Genomic DNA, 21099 nt, shown 5'->3' with positions numbered 1-21099 from the left:
GCCTTGGTTATGCAGTGCCTTGTAGGTAAGGGTGAGGAGATTGAAGGTGGGGCTTTTCTTGATGGGGAGCCAGTGTAGGTCTTTGAGGTGTTTGGAGACGTAGGTAAGAGTAGGGAGGTTGAGTGTGAGTTTGGCAGCCACATTTTGAACTATTTGGAATATGTTGATGAGCTAAGTGGAGATGCCTATACAGAGGTATTGCTACAGCCAAGTCTGCTGGTGATCAGGGCTTCGGTTTCCATCCTGCGGGTGTCCAGTGGGAGATATTTAAATGTTTTCTGTGCACCTTGAAAGTGTAGCAACATGTTGCTGCTACCATGTTGACTTGGTTGGCCACAGAGATTTGGCTATCTATCATGAAGTCCAAGTTCCTAGCGCTGTTGGTAGGGTTGGGAGATGGATCTTGGTAATAGGGCTATCAGGCCCGGGACCATAGATAGATGCATTTGCTGAACAATACCATTTCAGTTTTGTTGGCATTGAGCTTCAGGCAGCTCCTTTTAATCCAGTTTGCCATGCCGGATATGCATGTGATGAAGTGGGTAGGGGCGTCTGCTGAGTGGGGGAGGATCAGTACCCTGTCAACTGCATATGAGACAATTTTGAGACCATGGGATTGGACAATGATTGCGAGTCTGGACATGTAAATGTTAAGGGTGGGGCTTGGGTAGGAGCCTTGTGGCATTCCACAGATCAGCTTTGCAACACCAGTCTGAAAGGACGCGAGGCTCACCATTTGAGAAGGGATGGTGAAGAAAGACTTGATCCATTGTAGGGTGAGTTCCCTGATTCCTGCTTTGTGGTGTCTCTGGATGAGGATGGGATGAGAGACAGTGTTAAAGGCTGCCTAAAGGTTCATTAGGCTTAGGGCTGGCATGTCTCCCTTGTCGTTGATGACGCGTATGTAGTCTGTGGCATCAATGTGGTTGGTTCTGAACCCTGATTGTGATGGGTCAAGGTGTAGGTTTGTTTGTGGATGTGGATGAGGCATCAGTTGATCAGTTTTTTCTGTCCTTTTCAGGGTATGATAGAAGGAAATGGTCCTTTAGTGTGGCATGGCCATTGGATTGACTAAGAGTTTCTTTTGGGGGGGGGGTAGTATGGTGGCAAGTTTCCAGGTGTCAGGGTAGGTGGAGAGTGAGAGGTTGAGTATGGAAGTGAGCAGATGGAGGTCTGCCCTTTTACGAAATTATTATAGACAACAGAGGCCAGAGGCATCTCAAGATTTATTGGATTGCATGGAGTTAGCGATGTCTGTAGAGGTGATTTCTGATCAGTATATCATCTGGGCCTCTGGCAAGGTGCAGGATACTGTGTCATGGAGGTCAAGGTTTGGGTGCAAAGTTATGGTTAATCATCCAGGTTATCTCTGAGAAGTGGATGGAGATTTTGCTGCATGAATCCTGCAAGGAGGTGTTAACGGTGGAGCTTTCAGGTGGGCATGTGAACACTTTGATGATGGTGAAAATCTCTTTGGCATAGCTCTTCCTGTCCTGAATGCATGATGAAAGGGCTTGATGGTTGCTGATTTTTAGGCCTTTGTGGTATGTCCTGAGGGCCCCCTTTCAAAGGCTCTGTCTGTAATGTTGCATGTGAGACATCATCATTGTTCTGCTTGTTGGCAGTGGTCTTTCGACAATCCGAGGTCTTTGATGTACCTAGCATGATGCGTGGTCCTGGGTTTGAAGTTGGTTTTGACTGGGGCCGGGAGGCGGTCCAGGTGGTTATCAATTTATTGAGAAATAGCATGAATTGGGCTGGTGGGCTGGGCGGTGCTGGGGGGTGCTGTGGGTGTGGTGTTTGGAGTTCCAATTGTCATCTGAGATTTTGTTCCATAGCAAGCGGGTGGCTGTTATACTGCTGCTGCTCAGCCTGAGTGCCTGTGAGAGAGAATGTGGGTGAGTGTGAGTCTGAAATGGGCTGAGCAGTAGTGAGGCTGCTTCTGGTGGTGCTCTCATGCTGGAAACATCTTACCTACACAAACTCTACATGGAAACCTACCTGGACTACTTATATTATTTTTACAAAAGTGGCCCAGAAGGTGGCTAGATTAGCCTGGTTGGGAATTTGGATGTTGAATTAGATAAAGCTAATAGTCAGTCCAGGTGAGAGGAATTGGGGTGTGTGGAAGATGGGAAAGATGGGGTAGAGGAGGAGACCCACTGAGTGGATGTGGTCATTAACTTGTTAGGTGAGTTCCAAGATCCTTCTAAGAAGTTGGCAAAATTGGTGTGTCAGTCTGATCCTTAGGGTAGAAATTGAGGTCGCTGAGCAAGATGAAGGCGTTGACGTGTAGTGCGCACAAGGTGATGAGGTCAGTTACAGAGGGGCTAAAGTTGGTTCTGGGCCCAGGCGGCTGACAGAGAAGGGCTCCGGCAATTGTGGTGGTGTTGGAGATGTTGATTTTGAAGTTAAAGTGTGCTAGCCAGTAAATGATGTCAGTGGAGGAAACATTCAAGAAATCAATGCACAGGCAGTGCATTTTCTTAAAAAAGGAAAAGTACTTCAATGTACACAAAACTAAAACTGCACATGAAATTACAAAAAAGTGATACATTTTCAGTAGGAATTTGAAACTGGAACCACTCCGAGAAGGGGGGGGGGGGCAAAATAACTGAGGACAAAATCATCTACACTAACCCCCGAAACTTTGACTGTTTTTGTTTTCTGTGGGGTACCATTTGACAATTTGAGTGCCAGCAGCCATAACATGAAAAACAGCAATACCCTGCTCAATAAATGCGGTGTTCCGCAATCAAAAAGGTTAGGCGTTTGGGCTTCGTGAGAACATTCACAATTCAATATGAATGACTACAGCCTTTGCTAATACACATTACTCTTAGGCTTGCACTAAACCTGGAGATCTGGATATGAAAGGAGTGCTGATCATACCCAGATTCTCCAGAGGTCTCTGACAACTAAGCAAAGGATAAATAGAGACACTGGGCATCTTCACTCTACCTATTCTTACTGCTTGGCTCAACCTGCATTGCAGAGGCATGGATAGTTACAACAATTCACATTCCAATTCAGTGTTTCTTATATGACATCGCTGTATAACCATTTCACTGTGGTTGATTGAAACTTAGTGACTTTTCAGAGCTTAAATGCAAAGAGACCTTTGTGATAGATGTATGAAATAACCTTAAATTTATAGATAACTATTTTCAGTGATTTGCAAATTACATTTTTGACCCAAATGATTGTCCACGTAACATGTTCATCTGTAACATAATGAATTTATGTTAGTATTATACTTTTGCTACTGACAATATACATTCAGTTTCCCACCAATGGCAATACCTTAATACCTTATGTGACTCAAAAGTAATACAAAGTGTGTATAGGTTGAGGATTCCTCTTTCTCCTCTTGTGAAAAAATAAATGCAAATTAGAGATTGTAATCCTTGGAAAGAATGACTCTAGTAATAGATTTTACATACATGATCTCTAATTCTATGTCAGGACCGGAGGCTTCGGATTATGCTTTTCTCTCTTCGCTGTTTATTCTACAAAAACCACATAGCAGCCAGAAAAGCATCAAAACTTGAAAAAAAAATTCATTTATATCCCCAACACTGGGTTATTAGGAAAAACATCATAAGCGAAACTACATTAGAACTACATATTCCATCAGTCCATCACGCGTTAGTCCTTCTATAGTGTCCACAGTCCCAAGGTAGGGCGTCCATCTTGTGATCCCCTCCTCTTACTTCGCTGCTTCGCAGCCAGTTAAGTGCCTTTATTTCTTCTCTCTCACAAAATTTGTTTGTGGAGATTTCTTTACGATGTATAAATGATTTATTTCATGATGAGTGATTTAAGTGGTGTTTAGAGGCTCTGTGCGCCTTTTGTTGGTAGAATTTACTGTTTCTGGTTTCTTTTCAGAGCCCTAGATCGCGGGGACGTTTTCGCCCCTTCCGCGATGTCCCCGTGTGCGCAGCAGTGTTTATTGTACTGCTAGAGGGAGCCGTCGCGTCTCGTTTGCCCGAGCGCGGTTTCGTCTTGCTGACAGGAACCGCGCTGGGGAGAAGGAGCCGCGCCGGAGCCCAGTCTGCCGCCTAACCCTTTACGCCCTTTCAGGGTTGTATTGCCTGTATTTGAACACCCCGCTGGGGTCTGTATTGGCGGTTTTAACCGCGTTGACACCTGCGGGCTGAGTTGAGCACCATTAAACGGTTCGGCCGTTCTGTGGGGTATTTTTTGCTTATCTGCGTTCTGAGCGCGCTGGGAGGCGGCGTGGACCCGGTCTCTTAGAGAGGGTCGGCGGACTAAAAAGGCGGGTGCTGCCTCTGTGATTGCCTGGTTCCGCCGGCGCAAATACCTTTGCTAACCACCGGTTGGCCCATATTCTGGCCCAGTAAGCGCCACAATACCCTCAGCTTAGCTTTAATTTCACTTATAAAGAGTTAATAATGGCTGAGGGGTATTATGTTGAGGAAGAGGAGGCTAATCAGTACCTAGAGGATGATGAGTTTTATACAGCTGTGGATCAGTCAATTTATAGATGTGTACAAGAGATAGTTGGGCCTATGGAGGACAGGCTCTCCGCCCGCATAGTGGAGGAGTGCGCAAAGTTAGCGCCAGTGCCTGTAGGGATGCCCGTGTTAGACCCTGGGAAACCACCGGTGTCTAAGAAGGTTTGTAGGGATGGAGGCTCCGGGGGAGCGCAGGGTGTAGATAAGAATGCCTTTGAGCGCCTACGGGATGCTTTTCTGGCTAAGGCGACCGTACCTGCCCCTGCGTCACTCCCGACCCCAGGTCCTTCAACATCGGCTGGGACTGCCCTTTCGTCCCCGGGAGGGAACTCCCCCGCAGATACGGATGATGATGAGGATTCGGTGTGGTCTTGGCGACCGTCCGGCTCCGCGACGGAGTTACCCAAGGATACTTCAGGCATGCTCGATCCGGATGACATAATTCATCCGCGGTCGGCCGCTTGGGCGCCTGGGGACAAAGTCGCGCAGTTTGTGGCGGGACGCCTCCGCAAGCCTTTAGAGAAGGAAGCGCGGAGTTGTCTGAGAGGAGAGTGTCCCCGTCCAACGTTGAAGGGGAAGGCCGCCATGACCCCGGAGTTGGACGGGAAAATGGCCACGTTCATGGCCAAGTTTGTTAAGGACCCCCGTAAGGGGATTGACCGCTCCTGACGCTCATGCCAGGACAAGTTGTTAGACGCAATAGGCCCGATCACAAAGATCTTGGATATGGCGGAGGAGGCCAAAGTGTTCGGCACTCCCATATCCCCAGAGGTTTTGTCGAACTGGGCGCAGAGGGCGGTCATATTTTTAGGGAACGCAAACTGCGCCCTTTCGACGGAGCGCCGGCGTTCCTTGCTGATCAAGTTGGATCTCAAATTAGGGGATTTGGCCTCTTCGGAGGCGGGCGCCGTGGAGCAAGGTGGTCTCTTTGGAGAACCCTTTATCAAAGAGCTGGGGAAGTTTGTATCTATGTTCACCTCTTTGGACAAGGCCCAGTCCACTATAAAAAGGGTTTTCCACCAGCGTTTTTCCTGAGGGGCTGGTCGTGGTAGGGGCCTCACGACCTGCCGTGGCGGTCAGAATCAACCCAACAGGGGGCAGGGCTCCGGCAGAGGCCAATACAATACCTCTGCAAACTACAACAATTTCTACCCGACCAGAGGCCAGCGCTTCCGAGGACGCGAAGGCTTCAGGAAGGACGCAGGAGGAAACAATTCCCACGGTGAGTGTGATTCCTGCAGATCAAGTTTTAATTGGGGGAAGGCTGGCATGTTTTCCAGAGGCTTGGGCGGCTATTACGGCAGACGCGTGGGTTCTTCGAACCATGCGTGGTTTCCGTATAGAGTTCTACGATCAACTGCGCCAACTAAGAGCACCTCGCCCCATAGTTTTTTCCCAGTCAGATGCGCAGTTGATCGACGAAGAGGTCTCAGCGCTACTGCGCAAAGGGGCCATTTGTCGAACAACGCGACACCCTTGCGGATTCCTCAGCAACATTTTCCTAGTGGAGAAAGTGGACGGGGGCAAAAGACCAGTAATCAATCTCAAAGATTTCAACAGCTGGTTAGTGTACAACCATTTCAAGATGGAGGACATCTATCTACTGAGGGACGTATTACTTCCGAACGACTGGATGGTCCGCTAGGACCTCAAATATGCATATTTGGTGGTGCCCATCCATCCTCTTCACCATTGTTTCCTCCAGTTTCTCTGGAAGGACCAGGTCTTCGAGTTCACAACCCTTCCATTCGGGCTTTCCTCTGCCCATTGGTGCTTCGCCAAGCTGTTACATCTAGCGGTGGAAGTCTTACGGAGCCAGGGAATTCGGTTGATCGTTTATCTGGACGACATCCTACTGATGGCCCAGAGCCCAACCAAGTTGGTACTTCAACTCAATCAAACGATCTCCCTGTTAGAGGGACTGGGCTTCATCATCAACAAGGACAAGTCTGTCTTCGCTCCCGCCCAGAACATACAGCCTGATTCATGAAGCCGGAATGGGCTCGCAAAGGGCCAGATTCTGAGAATCTGGCCCTTTGCGAGCTCTATTTTTGCATTTGGGATTCATCATCCCAAATGCAAAAATCGGTAATAGCGATTTGGGTATTTTGCGATGAATTACATTTAAGGAATCTCAATTTGAGATTCCTTAAATGCAATTCATCATCCATTTTAAAATTGCGAATTCGCAATTTCGGGCTGCTATTTACCGCGAGGTCAAACCTCGTGGTAAATAGCGAAAACTTAGAAAAATGCTTTTAAAAGCATTTTTCTAAGTTGCATGTTACACACACACATGTCCTTTGGACATGTGTGTGCGCAACACCTGTTCGTATTTACTGTTAAGGGGTGCTACAGGGTGTCCTTTGGACACCCCTGGCACCCTTTAAATCGCAATCTTATTTGCGATTAGCAAATTGCTAATCGTAAATAAGGAATAACTCCCCATTCATTCCTATGGGCCTGGCCCATAGGAATGAATGGGGAGTTATTCCTTATTTGCGATTAGCAATTTGCTAATCGCAAATAAGGAATATGTAGGAATCGCTTTTGTTTTTGCGATTCCTACATGAATGCCGTTTTGCGAGTCTGAAATAGCGATTCCTTATGATTCGCTATTTCAAACTAGCAAAACGGCACTATGATGAATCAGGCTGTTAGTGTTCTTGGGGTTTGTCGTGGATTCTTTGCAAACTTTGCTCAGTCTTCCATCCAGGAAGATGGCCAAGATCAAGCACGAACTGAGACAGACGATCTCCAAGTCGCACACCTCCCTTCGGCAGATTGCCAGGGTGGTAGGACTGCTCTCGTCCTCCATTCAGGCAATCTTACCGGGACCCCTTCACTACCGGGCCCTTCAACGGCTCAAGGCGCATCATCTGCGAAAGGGCTTGTCCTACGACCACCTGGTACCTCTTTCAGAAGAGGTGAAGGAAGAAATGGCTTGGTGGCTTGCCCATATGAAGGCGTGGAACGGTCGAGCGATCTTCGGCTCTGTGCCGGACTTGGTGATAGAATCCGACGCCAGCAGGTCCGGCTGGGGCGCCCGCTGTTGGGATTTTTCCACAGGCGGCGCTTGGTCATCCGACGAACAAAGGCTTCACATCAACTGCCTGGAACTTCTGGCAGGATCCTTTGCTGTCCGTTGCTGGACCAGGGATTCAGCGAAGTCATGTGTTCTTTTGAGAATGGACAACGTCTCAGCAGTTCGGTAAGCGAACCACTTGGGAGGTCCGCGATCACGAGCTCTAGCAGATCTGGTGAAGGATTTTTTGGACTATTGTCTGGCCCATCAGGTCTCGGTAACGGCGGAGTACCTTCCGGGACAAGCAAACCAGGTAGCGGATTGGCACTCGCGATACCTGCAGGACTCCAGCCTTTGGAAGCTGGATGTTTGAGTGTTCCATTGGGTGGCGACAATGTGGGGTCCTTTTTCAATAGACCTGTTTGCGTCCCGCCTGGACTTCCAGCTACCGAGATTCTTCAGCTGGAGGCCGGATCTTCTGGCGGAGGCCACGGATGCGTTTCTCCAGGATTGGAGTCAGGAACGGCCGTATGCCTTCTCGCCCTTTTCCATGGTAGTGCGGGCGGCGGCCCAACTTCGCCGGCAGATGGCGGAAGTGGTGATGGTGACGTCCGTGTGGAGATCGCAAGTATGGTTTCCAGTTCTTCTGGGATTCTCCAATCCTACTCCCCCGGCTCCCTCGTCTTCTCCTCAATCTGGACAGGAACCCTCATCACCTCCTCGTGCAGGGTTCTCTCTGCCTCATGGCATGGAGGCATTCCGGAGACGCTGGTCGCTCCCAGGCCTTTCGGAGTCGGCTGAAAACCTTTTGTCCAAAGCCTGGGCAGGTAGTACCGCAAAGAGGTATCAGTCAGCTTGGACCAGGTGGGTTCGTTGGTGTCTTCGACGGGACTTGGATCCCATGATCGCAGGCGTCATTCCCACCCTGAATTTCCTGGCAGAGTTGGCAGCGGATGGTTTAGCCTACCGGACCATTAACGTGATATGTTCTGCAATCTCAGCAGCTCATGAGAAGTTGGATGGGGCCCCGGTTGGGGAACACCCCCTTGTCTGTAGACTCCTTAGGAGAGTGAGGCTTTCTTTACCCCCGGAGCCGCGATATTCTGTCCTCTGTGACGTCAATGTGGTGTTGAATCTTTTTCTTTCATGGCAACCTAACAAATACCTTTCTTTAAAGGAGTTATCGGCCAAATTGGCTATGCTCCTCTGTTTGGTGTCGTGTCGTAGGGTCTCTGATGTGCGCGCTTTGGATGTCTCGGCGAGAGTGTTTTCCCCAGATGGGGTTACCTTTACCGTAGGCAGCCGCACAAAGTCCACAACAAGGTCTATTTCTTATCCGGCCTTTGCGGACGTCCCCAAGTTGTGTGTTGTGCAGTGTCTAAGGACGTACGAGGACGTCACTGTGGAACTTTGCCCTCCGGGTGAATGACAGCTCCTGATTGCGCTAAGGAAGCCACACAAGGCTGTATCTTCCCCCACTATAGCCCGTTGGGTGCGGTGGGTATTACAAGAAGCTGGTATTGATACTAAAAAATTCGGAGCTCACTCAGCTAGAGGGGCCATGGCCTCAAAAGCTTTTTCCTTGGGGGCACGTTTGGAGGACCTAATGTGAGCAGCGGATTGGTCCTCAGATTCCACCTTCAAAAGGTTTTATTTCAAACCGGTGGTGGATATTGCGAGTTTGGTGGTGGATAAGCTTTGAACAAGCATAATCCGAAGCCTCCGGTCCTGACATAGAATCGAATTTTGCCTAGCTTAGTGACGGTAAGTTTCAATTCTATTAAGGACACGGAGGTGAGGATTATCCCACCCATACCTCCTGTGGAGATCCCCCCGTATAGATGTAAGTAAACAGTTTTGCTTGAATTTCAGTCATTTGTCGTAGTACATGTTATGCCTTGGTCTTCAGTTCTGGCGGGTTTGGCAACGCTCACGCTGTTGTGTTTTCTCCTGCTAGGTAATGATGGTGCAAAGCAGGACCGTTGAGACTTTGGCGTGACTCGCGCGAAGAAAGAGGAGGGGATCACAAGATGGACGCCCTACCTTGGGACTGTGGACACTATAGAAGGACTAACGCGTGATGGACTGATGGAATATGTAGTTCTAATGTAGTTTCGCTTATGATGTTTTTCCTAATAACCCAGTGTTGGGGATATAAATGACATTTTTTTTTCAAGTTTTTATGCTTTTCTGGCTGCTATGTGGTTTTTGTAGAATAAACAGCGAAGAGAGAAAAGCATAATCCTCGCCTCCGTGTCCATAATAGAATTGAAACTTACCGTCACTAAGCTAGGCAAATTTCGATTGTACTTCCCAGTATTTCCCTGTACTCAGTATTTCTTGGTAACTCCAGATAATAGCACAGAAAGTTCCAATCTGCTGGCAACCAGGTTTTACTGCACCCAGTAAATGGTCCTAATTTAGGTGTCTGCGGTCGGCCCATCACTCTGATGGAGAAGCTACCTGCCAAATTGAGAAATTACCACCAAGCATGTGGTCCTTTCTTAAAGCATTGGCAGGAACAGCTATCATGGTGGTTCTTGTCAATAGTTTTATACGTTTGGTGCATGGCATCATCAACAACGGTGGATTTTCTTTTTCGGAAATTAAAAAGAAATTGCTGCCCTCGCGATTTAGTAGTTTTTACTGCTACTTACCATCAGGGTTTTCCTGGCAGTGAAGGGCAGAGAAAACTGACCTCTAATCCCACCCATCTAAATCAAAGGGGTGGAATTAGAGGTCTGTCTTTGACAGCCCTTACTCTGCAGGGTCACTGCTCTCATGAGTACCCCCACTTTTTGCTTAGAGTCAGTGTGTTTTTGACCGAGTCTGCTGAAATCCTGCTAATCAGGACCCCATCAACTGTGCTTTCTTCCCTGAATTGAGTACCTTGCTTACTATCTCTACAATTGGCTACTGATGTACCCTTATAAGTCCCTGGTATATGGCACTAAGGTACCCTGCGCGTAGGTACACCAGTGGTCTCCTGTGGGCTGCAGCATGTATTGTGCCACCCATGGGAGTACACTTAAACTGTGGCTACAGTCTTGCCGTTACAGCCTGTAAGAGTTGGTGCTTGTACCTCTCACAACATATGTAACTTTTCTTATATCTGAGGTACTACACTTAAAACCTATAAGTCACCCCTGTGGCAGGCTTCTCAGTACTGAGGGCAGGGTGCTTGCATGGGCAGGACACGCCTAAAAACCCTGGAGTCAATTTTCCAGGCTTTGTAATCAAGGTCAGCCATTTTTAGACATATAGTGGCTATCAGTAATTATGAGATGTCTACCTATATAGTTGCTGCACCAAACCCAGTCATGTTTGGTGTCAAACATGTTGGAATCACACCCCTGTACCGAGGACCCTTAGGGGACCCCCCTGTACTCCCTGTAACATCCATTCAGGTTCTGCAAGCAAGCTAGTGCTGCTGCTGGCCACAGACACTATTATGCCAAGCTTGAGCAGGAGAGAGTAGAACAATATTTTTCCTGTCACAGGGATGGGTGACCATCTCTCAGACAGGACTTAGTGTATTGGGCTGTGGTGGGGGCACTTGCTAGCACCACAAACCTGCTTTGAAGGGCACATTTGGCACCCTCCTTTCATGCTTCAGTTGGTTCCTGTTCTGGCAGGAAACTGGACAAAGGACATGGGAGGGACCCCCGAGTCATTACAACCCTTTCCGCCCCTGTGGATAGGTCATTAGATTAATTGTGGGACAAGACTCAACCCTGAAACTACATTGCTCTTCAATCATCTGGGCAATTGGACTTCGACTGAAACTGAGACTGCACCAAGGAAAACTCCAGTTGCTCCAGGTCTTCCGGTTCTTCGAGTCTTCTTCATCGTCTTTGTCTGTGCTTCATCCAGGTTCTTTAACATACCTGTGGGCATGAAGGACACAGACAAAATTCCCCTTGGAGTGAAGGAGTCACTCCCCTGCATCTGCAGGCATCGAAATGAAGCTGACTGGTCTGCTATGCCTGTTGTTCCACGGACTTCCTGAGGTCCAACAACACAGGTGGTTGTTTGCAGGTCCCTAGAGGCCTGACATGTCTTCTCAGCAAATTTGAGGACAGTATCCGTTGTCCAGGCCGCTGGGACCCAACCCCTTTGCACCACATTTACTTGCCATTGCCAAGCCTTGTTGGTGCGGCATTCTAGAGATCTTTGGGTTACAAGAAGCTCCAGTCTCCAGCACCTGTCTTCCTGAAGCACAGAGTCCTCCCTGCATCTCATACATCGTGGGCGTCCAACTTTGGTGAGGTGCTTGAGGTCTTCTAGCGACTCCTGTGCTTTTGGCCTGTGGGTCCTCTTGAGGGTCTTCTCTTGCTTCAGTGGGCTTTACTGCTTTATCGGGGCTGGCACTGACTCTCCTGCACTTGGTGAGACCCTTGGTTCTTGCTGGTCGCAACTTTTGCTCCTTTTCGTCTTCCACGCCAATTGTGGCTACCAAGGCTTGCTGGTGCTACCGCTGTACCCCGACCACCTAGACACTGACATCCAACATGGGACAGCTTGTGATCAGCCCCTGGTCTTCCTCTGCATTGCCTGGTCCTCATAGCTGCATCAAAAAGGTCACCATTGTCCCTTCTGGTCACCTCTGAGTGGCGGAGACTGTGTCCTCTCTGATTGCATGTTCTTTACTTCCAGAATCCACCCTTGGATTCCACCGGACTCATTCGCAATCTTCACCAGAGGCATCTTCTTCGAAGGATTCCATTGCTGTCTATGGCAGGATCTGATGTCACTTCTCCCCTATGCACCAGCTTCCCTGGTGCAGGTGACCTGGTTCCTGGGGCATCTACGGGTGGAGGGACTCCCCAACATTCTGTCGTCCAACAGGTGTCTTCAGGATCCTCCCTAAAGTGTCCTTCTTTATAACTGCTAGCGCGACTTCTCCATTGACTTCCAATGGGCATGCAACTGTGTTTCTACTCTGCACACAGCCTCTGTGGGATTCCTGTGTACTTACCTTGGGATGTTCCCTGTGTCTCCAGCTTCTCTGGGTCTTCTGGTCCAAACCCCATTCTCTTGTGCAGTTTGCATTCCACTTTCTAAATATATGGTTTGGTCTCCACCTGGAGACCAGTGTATATTTGTGCTACTTACCTGATTATTGCAAAGTAATCTTATGTATTGTGTTGATATATCCAGGTAGGAGATATACCAATGTGTTAGTGATAGTGGGTGTAATAAATAAAACCTATTTTTATAAACACTGTGTGGTTTCTTTTCTTCTAGCATACACTACAGATTAAAGTTCATCAAACAAGCTGCTTTACACTCCTTCAAGATAAGCCTGAAGCCTGCTCTCTACAGCTACCCATTGAGAGCTTTAAAGGTTATCAAAGACCACTAAAATTACAGTAAGAGTTGTCTGAATTAGTGCAATGTGCATCACTTAAATAAGTGTGTGCCATATACTAAGCCAGCCTCTTAATATATAGGTATATTAGATGTGGGCGGTGAACTCCACTCTGTTCAGTTTGCAGAGCTTTTTGCACTCTGTGCTCTGCGAAGCTCGCAGAGTTCTAAAAACTCTGCTCTGCTGAGCTGAGTTTTTTCCTCTTGCCAACGATAAGTTGTCAAGTGCAAGTAAGGAAGATCCAATGCTAGGCTGCTTCCCAGCGAGATTTCTCAAAATGGGTGGTCGCAGATCGGCTAAAAATATGAAAAGTTGTTTTTCCATGACAGTGGGAAACTCGTTTGCATGAATTAAGCAATCATGATGCAATTTGATATAAGATTGAAAAAGGCAATCACGTGCCAAAACTTGTCTCTTGATGCAGATTGGGAAAGCGGAGTGAAATAAAAGCTGCTTTTACACATACCGGAGTACAGAGTTTCTTTTTACGGAGGGCGCACTGTTAATTTATATATATATATATATATATATATATATATATATATATATATATATATATATATATATATATATATATATATATATTCACTGAAAAAACCATAGGTTATAGACCATATATAGTTAGGAATTCGCATTTACAAAACCTTATTTTACTCACACGAAACCATTGAAATTCCATATATAGTTAGTTGCACTAACTATATATCGCGCACCCGCAATCCACTGCTGATGATGTCACATATTACATCATTCATTACATGGTCAGTGACATCACTGATGACATCTCAAATGACATCACTGATGACATCACTGATGAAAACATCCAGTGACTGTATGTTTCTGTAAAGTTAAAATATGTCTTACATATTGAAGAATGAGTGGATGTATAAGTGTCTGGATGAAGGATTTAGTAGGTGCATGACTGACTGTATGAGTGAGTGATTAAATGTGTCTCACTGAGTGCATGGGTTAGTGACTAAACTGTCTTAATTTGTGCATCATTATGTCTGTTGTTCTGTAAACTGTTGCATGTGTTGATAAGTGGCTATATGAGTAACTATATGGGTTATTGATTGGTTTCCCAAGTATTTGTATGGGAGACTGAGTGTGTGTGTGTGTGGGTGGTTGGGAGGTGTATGACTCTGTGCATAGATGTGTGAGCAGTTGATTCACTAGATGTATGGTTTCAAAAGTGCATGTGGAAACAGCTGTATGGGCGGTTGACTGTGTGCATGAGTGTATTGGTGAGTGAATGGATATCTCAGTGCTACATGTCAAAGTAAGTACATATGGAAAACACAGTACATGTGAGAGTTGACATATATAAATAACTGTGCATAAGAGCCAGTGAATGTGTGAGTGGCTGTATGGATCATTGTGAACTTGTATCAGGGATTGTATAAGAGAGTAAATATGTGTTAGTATATGTTTGAATAAGTAAAGTTTGTATAACTGTATAGTTGAGGAAATGGAGGTGTGATTGATTCTTTGCATGACTGACTAGGTGTGTGAGTAACTCCATGGATGAGTGACAGTCTGTGAGTGTCTGTTTACACTGATTGTATCTAAGGTTATATTAGAGTCTGAAGAGGTTCATCGTATTATCACATGAATGATATCATCAGTGATGTGATCAGTAATATCAAATGAGATGTCATCAGTGATGTCATCAGTGATGTCATTTGAGATGTCATCAGTGATGTCATTTGAGATGTCATCAGTGATGTCATCAGTGATGTCACTGACCATGTCATGAATGATGTAATATGTGACATCATCAGCAGGGGATTGCGGGTGCGCGATATATAGTTAGTGCAACTAACTATATATGGAATTTCAATGGTTTCGTGTGAGTAAAATAAGGTTTTGTAAATGCGAATTCCTAACTATATATGGTCTATAACCTATGGTTTTTTCAGTGAATTTTCAAGGTTTTGTAAATGCTAATTCCTAACTATATATGGTCTATAACCTATGGTTTTTTCAGTGAATATATATATACATACATATATAAACATATATCATCTGTATATCTATATAAATACAAACATAAATGCATGCATACATATACTTATATGCATACAGATGCATGTTATTTACATGAAAGTTGAAAAAACACTAATAAAAGCAAAGCTAAAAAGCCACCTCATTACAAACAGAATGGCTTTAACTTAAACGAGGGCGAGATCTATTGCATTTTCAATGCTTGTTTACTTTGGTTCCATCAAGAAGGCATTCAGATGTGTCACACCTTTGCCATAAATTCTGAATGTTAGCACTCTAGTTGCACATTAGATCACTGTAGTAAAGCTACTGCTCACCAGGGACGTCTGCTGCTGGTATTCAAAGTGCATGTTTCAGTCTGCATGTCACAATTTTTTTTAATGAAATAGAAGAGGATTTGAGAAGTCACTCAAAATGATCCCTAATTTTTCTTTCTGAAGCACTAATCATACTTTCTATGGCAAAATTAACCCCCTCATGTTGTTCCTTTTTAAATTGAGTGTTTTCAGACTTACCACTTCATTCCAATCAAGATGGCTTCTGGTGTGCCATACTTTTGTCATAAGGAAGACTGTTAGCGCTCTAGTTGTTCTTTAGAACACTCTGGGACATTCTGTTATTGGGCTATACTTGGGGTACATCTGGGTGATATTTGGGCTACATTTAGGCTCTTTTGTCTCTGGTGGCCATCTTGGGAGACTGTATGTCAGAATTTTTTTATGAAATTGAAGAGGGTTTGAGAAGTCACTCAAAATGTGCCCTAATTTTTCTTTCTGCAGCACTAATCATAATTCATATGGCAAAATATACCCCCTCATTTTGTTCCTTTTTAAATTAAATGTTTTAAGAGTTACCACTTTATTCCAATCAAGATGGCTTCAGGTGTGCCATACCTTTGTAATAAGTAGGACTGTTAGCGCTCTAGTTGTTCTTTAGAACACTCTGGGACATTCTGTCATTGGGCTATACTTGGGCTACATCTGGGTGATATTTGGGCTACATTTGGGCTCTTTTGTCTCTGGTGGCCATTTTGGGAGACTGCATGTCAGAATTTTTTAATGAAATAGAAGAGGATTTGAAAAGTCACTCAAAATGTGCCCTAATTTTTCTTTCTGCAGCACTAATAATACCTTCTATTGCATAGTATACCCCCTCATTTTGTTCCTTTTTAAATTAAATGTTTTAAGAGTTACCACTTTATTCCCATCACGATGGCTCCAGGTGTGCTATACCTTTGTAATAAGTAGGACTGTTAGCGCTCTAGTTGTTCTTTAGAACACTCTGGGACATTCTGTCATTGGGCTATACTTGGGCTACATCTGGGTGATATTTGGGCTACATTTGGGCTCTTTTGTCTCTGGGGGCCATTTTGGGAGACTGCATGTCAGAATGTTTTAATGAAATAGAAAAGGATTTGAGAAGTCACTCAAAATGTGCCCTAATTTTTCATTCTGCAGCACTAATCATACTTTCTATGGCAAAATATACCCCCTCATGTTGTTTCTTTTTCAATTAAATGTTTTAAGAGTTACCACTTTATTCCAATCAAGATGGCTTCAGGTGTGCCATACCTTTGTAATAAGTAGGACTGTTAGCGCTCTAGTTGTTCTTTAGAACACTCTGGGACATTCTGTCATTGGGCTATACTTGGGCTACATCTGGGTGATATTTGGGCTACATTCGGGCTCTTTTGTCTCTGGTGGCCATTTTGGGAGACTGCATGTCAGAATGTTTTAATGAAATAGAAAAGGATTTGAGAAGTCACTCAAAATGTGCCCTAATTTTTCATTCTGCAGCACTAATCATACTTTCTATGGCAAAATATACCCCCTCATGTTGTTTCTTTTTAAATTAAATGTTTTAAGAGTTACCACTTTATTCCAATCAAGATGGCTTCAGGTGTGCCATACCTTTGTAATAAGTAGGACTGTTAGCGCTCTAGTTGTTCTTTAGAACACTCTAGGAGGCTGCAGTAGAACACAAAGGAATCAACTGACAGTCTCTGTCCTTGTTGGATGTACATGTTTTACTGAGAATGTCAGACTTCATTTTCACATGACTGAGAAAGATAATGTGAATTTACAGAAAATATGCTTTCAGTTTAGCTTATAGATCCCCTTCCAAACCACTGTGGGAAAATCATGAGATATTAGTTTTCTTTCAAACAATATTCATGATATCACAGCAGAAGGTTTTTTCACATGGTAAAATCACCTTAGAACCCACCACAATTCCTAAAACGAGTATGGTACCATCAACAAATGATTTATAATGTAACTAAAGTCCTAAAACCCTCTATTAACTACAATGCTTTTTAATGAGGTGCTATCATGTATATTGGTCCCAAGATGGCTGCCAACACTTCTTGGATGAAGTGCTGACAGCCAATCAGATCAGATGTGTGGTTAGGCTCCGCCCAGATATATATCTTTTTTTGAACCTAAATTACTCAAAATCCACTGGAGCACATATATTGAGACCTAGCAAAGGCACATCGGGCTAACAGTCCCTACAATTTTGCCAAGTTTCGTGCAAATCCATTCAGCCGTTCGAGCTAAAAGTGAGGCCAACCGCCCTATGGAAATTAACATGGGAAAAACGTGTTTTGGGACCCCCCTTTTTTCTCGGCCCCCCCTTGATGAAACCCCCCCAATTTGTCAGGGGCTGCTCAGAAACAAAATTTCAGCCAATTCCGTCCACAAACGCCAAAGTTATTAGACATAGAATTTTCAAAAATCCCATAGAGAAAAAATCCTAACTATATATACCTACTGGCGACCGCCAGTAGGTTATATATATATATATACATATATATATGTATGTATATATATTCATGTCCTACTGGTGGTCACCAGTATTACCTACTGGCGGTCGCCAGTAGGTAGTTATAGTTAGGACCTAGTTTCCATAGGAAATCCGCAACATTCTATATGGAATAACATTTGAGCCGGTTGACGAATCTTCGCGAAATTTTCAAAACTGGAGAGGCGCTCGGGTCCACTCCTATCCTGAAAGTCTCATGGTGATTCATCAAGCGGGGGCCGAGAAAAAAGGGGGGTCCCAAAAAGTGTTTCCCCCATGCAATTTCCCATAGGAACCTTTAGCCGGCTACAGCTTGAACTGCTGAACGGAATTGTACCAAATTTTTCAAAGAGGTAGACCTTGGTTCAGAGTCATGCCTTTTGTGTAAATGGTGTAAATCCGTTCAGTAGTTCCTGAGAAAAGCACATTTAAAATCACATATATATCAGTGGCCGCGCAGGAGCCGCGCACCCTACCGAGCACGAGCTGCATGCTAATTGGCTGTCAACACTCAGGAAGTGTTGGCAGCCATCTTGTGCCTCGGTAGAAAATTGGCACAAGAAACCTCAATAAAAAATGCTAAAAACGCAAAAAGGGTGCAGGGTAGAAACACCCTGACCCCCTAGGCCTGTTCAGGGAATCCCACAAGGACCCCCAAGGCCAATTTATTTTAAAATTGGCAAAATACGCGCAGGCTCCCGCACTTCTTTGGTAATTAGCCCGGGGCAATACTTATGTAAAGAGAGGTCTCCAACCCCGGGGACCATCACCCCCCAGGGCTTCTTGAAATTTTTGGGGGGCTCTCAGGTCCCCCCAGCCCCGGGGACCGCCACCCCTGGGGCTTCTTGAAATTAATTTGGGGGCTCTCAGAGGGGCCAACTAGCCCACCGGGTACCTCCAGTAAGCACCACTGAGCTACGTTTCAGAGTGTTGTAAAAAGGGGCATGGCTTCTGAACACCTCTCTGCAACGCAGCTCTCTGGCTCATACTGGAGGTACCTGGTGGGCTAGTTGGCCCATAGGGACCCAAGGGATTGAGGAGGAATTAATTATCCAACTTAAAACACGCCATAGGGCATTTTTGCAGACATGTCACCTCAGGCCCCACCCATTCCTTCACCATTGTGCGAATATTCCTCTAAAATCAGCCGAACTACGAATTCCGATTTACTCGCCTGTTATCAGGAGTGCTGCATCCTTGAGCCCAGTACTGATCCTAAAAAGTAATTCTAACCATACTTACCAGTAACTTGAATTTCCTTCCATCGGCTAACATTGACTGGTTTCACTTAGAAATTCTTCTAAGTGTGGAGTTTTGGAACATACAAATATTCCTCTAAAATCAGCCGAACTACGAATTCCGATTTACTCACCTGTTATCAGGAGAGACCTCAGTGCTGCATCTTTGAGCCCAGTAAATATCCTGAAAAGTAATTCTAACTGTACTTACCAGTAACTTGAATTTCCTTCCATAGGCTAACATTGACTGTTTTCACTTGGAAATTCTTCGAAGTGTGGAGTTTAGAATTTTGAAAATATTCACCTAAAATCATCCGAACAACGAATTCCGATTTACTCACCTGTTATCAGGAGAGAACCCAGTGCTGCATATTTTACAAAAGGGGATGTTCGCCCTAAGTTGGCAGGGTATGCTCAGACGTGAGTCCCTTGCTCACTTTGCCACTGAATTCAAGCGAGCCTGGCTGAGGATGGCTGCAATGCCAGAAACTGCTCCCAGGATGCTTGTTTCCGGTCGAGGGAAGACATGGCTTTGGCAGTTCGGGCTGGACTGTTCCCACGAGGCACAGGGTCAGACTGATTTCCATATGGCCATGTTTGAACTGGGGTGGCGTAGTGAGCTAAAGAATGGTGATGGATTAAACCCAGATCATTTGACTGGGGGTAAGTGTTTGATTTGCTCAAATGCTTCGTCCATCATCCCCTTTTGTATCGCTTTGTTCGCTCTAAGTTGGCAGGGTATGCTCAGACGTGAATCCCTTGCTCACTTTACCACTGGATTCAAGCTAGCCTGGCTGAGGACGGCTGCAATGCCAGAAACCAGTCCCAGGATGCTTGTTTCCGGTCCAGGGAAGACATGGCTTTGACAGTTAGGGCTTGACTGTTCCCATGAGGCACAGGGTCAGACTGATTTGCATATGGCCATGTCTGAACTGGGGTGGCGGAGTGAGCTAAAGAATGGTGATGGATTGAACCCAGATCGTTTGACTTGGGGGTGAGTGTTTGATTTTCTCAAACGCTCCATCCATCATCTTCTTTTGTATCGCTTTGTTCACCCTAAGTTGGCAGGGTATGCTCAGACGTGAGTCCCTAGCTCACTTTGCCACTGGATTCAAGCTAGCCTGGCTGAGGACGGCTGCAATGCCAGAAACCGCTCCTAGGATGCTTGTTTATGGTCCAGGGAAGACATGGCTTCGGCAGTTTGGGCTGGACTGTTCCCATGAGGCACAGGTTCAGACTGATTTGCATATGGCCATGTCTGAACTGGGGTGGCAGAGTGAGCTAAAGAATGGTGATGGATTAAACCCAGATTATTTGACTGCGGGTGAGTGTTTTATTTTCTCAAACGTTCCGTCCATCATCCCCTTTTGTATCGCATCTTTTAGCCCAGCACTGACCCTGAAAAGAAATTCTAACCATACTTACCAGTAACTTGTATTTCCTTCCATAGGAATCCATTGTCTGGTTTGCACCAGAAAAGTTTCTAATTGTCAATTTTCACAAACTACAAATATTCCTTAAAAATTGCCTGTATGACTTAAACGCATTCTTTCAACTGTTTACAGGAGATGCACCTGCTAAGTGAATTTCCTCCCATAGGATAACATTGGTGATTCTATGTGAAAAAGTCAACTTTTAAAATACAATAATATTCCTTAAAAATCACTACTGTATTCAAAACGCTTTTACTTAACTCTTTACAGGAGATGTCCCAGTACTGAATCTAGGATCCAGTCCTGTGGTTAGAAAATTAACCCATAAAGTAACTAATTGCATTTAACTAGAAAATCACATTGAGCTCAATGTTGGATTGTGTTTGAAATTGTGTTGCCCATTGCAACAACTGTAACGACTGTACTTAAGTCTATTTCCTATTTGCAAAGTATTTAAACTAAAGTAATTCATTCTGAGAAAGTATATTTTGTAATGTGATGTATAATGTAATTATAATGTAATTTCTAAAATAAAATATCTAAAAATAGTTTTAAAAATGTAGTAAATCAGTATCAAAAAATAAATATAACAATTAATACATTTAAAAATTGTCATTTAAAAAACCTTTGAAATTCACTGAAAAACCATAGGTTTCAGACATGTTATAGTTAGGAATTAGCATTTAAAAAACCTTAGAAATTCACAGAAAAAACCATAAGTTTTAGGGTGTTCTAGTTAGCTGGACAT

The sequence above is a fragment of the Lissotriton vulgaris genome, chromosome 5, assembly GCF_964263255.1.
Source record: "Lissotriton vulgaris chromosome 5, aLisVul1.2, whole genome shotgun sequence".
Lineage (NCBI taxonomy): Eukaryota > Metazoa > Chordata > Amphibia > Caudata > Salamandridae > Lissotriton > Lissotriton vulgaris.
Note: the sequence above shows the minus strand (reverse complement) of the source record.